This window comes from Vulpes lagopus, chromosome 4 (assembly GCF_018345385.1).
Source record: "Vulpes lagopus strain Blue_001 chromosome 4, ASM1834538v1, whole genome shotgun sequence".
NCBI classification, from domain to species: Eukaryota; Metazoa; Chordata; class Mammalia; order Carnivora; family Canidae; genus Vulpes; species Vulpes lagopus.
The window spans coordinates 45,949,169-45,953,279 of NC_054827.1; positions in this window are offsets into that span (position 1 = coordinate 45,949,169).

Below are 4,111 nucleotides of genomic sequence, written 5' to 3' on the forward strand. Positions count from 1 at the left end.
TTCCAAAAAATTATCAAGCATTTCCATATTTATAGGTTGGCTTCTCAATATATATTTTGTGCACATAATTTCCTTAAAAGAGGTGTGTTGCCATCCAAGGCTGTAGGTCATTGGCTTACACGGTAGTTTGTCATTTCTCTGTGTGGGTGCCCTGGGTTTTCAAATTGGTGCTGGTTGTGTATTACCAAACGCATTGCTACCAAGACTCCACCCATGCTTATTTGGACAAATAGTCTTTCAATATAAAGAGAAGATAAGAAATGGGATGAGGGATGCATGAGGACACGGTCAGACATGCTCACACCGACTCCAGGTCCTCAGCATCATTTCCACACTCAGTGCTGGCTGCTCACTGCTTCTAATCCTTTCACCTGCAACTTGCCCCTTTTTTCCCCAAGGCTGAGGGAGGGGAGGTTTCACCCAATGTGCTTTAAACTGTCCCTGAATGCATCTATTATTAATGTTTGCCTTGAACCTAGATATTAAAATCCTCTAACAATGTGTCTATGTACGTAATAAACTCAAAATATCTTCTGCACAATAGTCGATCTTTCATAGTAACTTACAGTAGACATTAGGCATTTTCTATGTATCAACTCCCCGAGGAACCTTTTAAAATTGATTATTGTCATCTCAAGAATAAATGTATTTTATAATTGAGTGGAGTTAACTATGTAAAACAATAACAAAATACATTTAGAAAACAAATATTATAGAGAAGAGGCCAGCTGTCAGAAGAATAGGGGACCCCATATCATCTCGTCAATGGAACTTAGGTAGATACCTCTCAAATCATGATGAATGTCCATGAATTCAAGCTCTCCTGTAAGATAAGAAGTGCTGGAATGCTACAAGTAGGAAAGCAACTACTTTCTTTGTTTGAGTTCAATTTAGTTTAACACCCTGTGCTCATCCCATCAAGTGCCCCTCTCAGTGCCCGTCAAACAGTCACCTCATGCCCCCTGCCACCTCCCCTTCCACTATCTGTGTCCTCCTTTGGGGACCAAGGCTGCCCCTCCCTTTCTGAGGGGACTGGGAAAAGGTTGCGTGGATGGAACTGGCTACAGACATGGAGATGTGACGGGGTGGGGGTGGGCATTGACAGCCCAGACGGGAGGCATTCCAGCACATTCCAGTCTGAGGAAGAGCCCAGGTCAGGGCGAACTACTGGGTACACCGCTGTCCACAGCTCACCCAGTGGAAACGAGGGAATGGCCCGTAACACACGACAGGCAGGGTTCCAGGGTAAGGACGACCTCACACCTTCTATGCCAAGACCCCGACACCTTCTGTAGGGTTTGCCTTGGATTCAGGAGCCTAGGATCGTGGGAAGCTATTGCCCATCCCTCGCCTGGTGGGACTGTCATCTTCTGGGCCTCCAGAATGAGAGTACCGGTGCCCACGTGTGTGCACACAGGGACCTTGAGGGCGTGGACGCACGTACACACCAAGGAAGAACATGTGGTTGGAGGTATTTCCTGCATGTGACACCAGCCTCCAATGTCATAGATATGATGCCACAGCGGCCTGGGGACGTCTGGAGGAAGCACCTGCTAGGATAATCCCTGTCCCACAGGCAAGAGGCAGACCATCCCCGATGGCTTCTCCAGGGTCAAAACCAGTGAAGAATGGAAAGTTATGTCTGAACCCAGGCAATGTGTCCAGGCTGGGGCCCTGGCTGCACACAGTCCTTCCCTGGGGCCTGTGGAGAGGGGTGCGCTTGTGTCACTGTGTGCACACAGGCCATTGCCTGCAGGGAGGGGGGGCCGTCGTCAGCCTTGAGCGCTGCTCCTGAAGCTTCCTCCAGGAGTGGACTCAGGGAGGGGGTCCCAGGCAGTGAGGTCACTTCTTTCACAACAGAGGCCAACAGAACCTGGATCCCCTGCACCCGGGCCCCCACATTCCAGTGCAGCCCCACCTCAGGCTCACTTGGCTGGAGACATCCGCTACTGGAAGATGTTCTCTTGCTGCTTGCCCAGGTCCCGGGACTCTGGCTCCCAGAGACCCCAGGGACACGGCTTTTTCACAGGCTACAGAGTGTGGCTCAGCCAGCAAACCCAACGCCTCAGGGAGTTTATCAGGAGGTGCCATAGGGCAACACAGAGCAGCCCAGGCCTGGACAGGCCACCTGTGCCAGCCATCCTGGGAGCCCCATCCCCTCCTCTTCAGTTTCAGGGAAACAGGGATGTGTGGGCAGGTCGCATCCAGGCTGGAGGACCTTGTAGAGCAGCAGGTTCCCCAGTGATCCCTTGATTCCTGAGGCGCCTCTTACCTGCCCCAGAGTTACCCTGAGGCCCTGTAGCCGCATCCCTTTGCTCTCCTTGGGGGAGGTGGTACCGCCTGGCCTGTGCTGTGGTGTGTCTGGATGGAGGCAGCTGGGGGTGCGGCCCAGTCGAGGTGGCCAGACCAGGTGCTGAGGCCTCCTGCCTGGCTGCTGCACACTGTCTCCACAGAGCTCCACGCAGGACATGGGGCAGGAGCAGGAGGAAGAGGTCGTCTGCCCCCCCCCCCAGGAACTGGGAAGTGCCCTGCACAGCTAACAGAGACCTGCAAGTGCTCAAGGTGAGTGCAGGGGCTGGGGCCCCCTGACACCCAGGGCCCCGATGCAGCACGAAGGGCCCCGGGTCCCAGAAGCCAGCCTGCTACTCCCCTGGGCTCCCCCCTAGACTCCTGCTTCCACAGGAGTCTGGATTCCCCTCCTCCCCAAACTTGCCCCCATGGCCCTGCCCCTGCCTGGGCCAGATGCAGAGTCCCTGTGCACAGATTTGTAGGAATATCAGAATAGAGCCTTCAGGGGATGCCTGGTTGCCCAGTGGTTTAGTGCCTGCCTTCCGCCCAGGCTCTGATCCTGGAGTTGCGGGATCGAGGCCCGCTTCGGGCTCACTGCATGGGGACTGCTTCTACCTCTGTCTGTGTGTTGGCCTCTCTCTGTCTCTCTGTGTCTCTCATGAATAAATAATAAAAACTTTTAAAAAAGAGACACACCATATCTCATCGCACGTGGTCTCCAGTAGTTTGCACTGTGCTATGCTTTCTCCTAACTGGTGCTCCCAGGAGGCCCCATTGGCCTGACGTCCTTCCCCACCTTCTCCAAGGCTTGAGCATGGTCCTGGTGAGTTGGGAGACTTTTTCCCAAAGAGACACGGGGCTCACTGTACTATGTCTATCGCTCTGCAGTTAGGCTTTGAAGGAGCGCATCCCTGCCCCCCCTCCCGGGGTCAGGCACAGGGGCAAGCTGCTGAGTCAAAGCCAATGCACGTGGTGGTCAAACCTCTGACTCAGTGTCCCGACCTGGAGGAGCCACCTGCATCCTTGGCTGACCTGGATAAGGAGCAGGCCCCGGAGCCTACAATCAAGCTCCCGGAAGTGCCGGAGCAGCCACCTGTCTCAGTGGAGCAAGTAGCCTCCGCCCCTGAGCAATATCCTGAACCACCTCAAGAGCCTGGCACAGCTCCTACCTCGGGGTCTGCTGAAGCGTCAGAGCCAGAGGTTATCGAGCCGGTCTTGGCTGCTGGAGTGGAGTGCTTGCGAGGAGCCGAGATGGCACCTGCTGATTCAAAGCCACTGCAGGTGTTGGTCACACCTCTGATTCACTGTCCCAACCCGGAAGAGCCACCTGCACCCTTGGCCCCTCCAAAAGGTGGAGCAGGCCCCAGTGCCCGCTCTCGAGTTCATTGAAGGGCCAGAGCTGCCACCTGCCTCAGTGGAGCCACCAGCCTCGGCCCTGGAGCAGCAGCTCGTGATGGCTGCAGCCCGACGGAAGGCTTCCCCTCCCCCCTCATTGCACAGTTTCTAATTTTTGTGCTTGTAATAAACCTCTATAATTACATCATGAGTTTTGTTTGTAATAAAGGATCAGTTTACTTTGTACAAAAATTTCCTCTGATGCTTTTAAATTATACATCGTGGTACTTTACGTCCATTCCCAGTGTCGCACAGGCGAGAACAGAAGGCACCTGGGCCACATGTCCACCACACAGACAGCCGACTACTGACCGTCGTGCCCACGCCCTCCCTGCTGTCCCTGCAGCCCCTGCCTTTCTCTTTGTCCCTGCGGCCTTTCCTCCTCTGGGACGTGCGTGTGCCTGGCGTCTCGGTGGGGCCTCCTGTC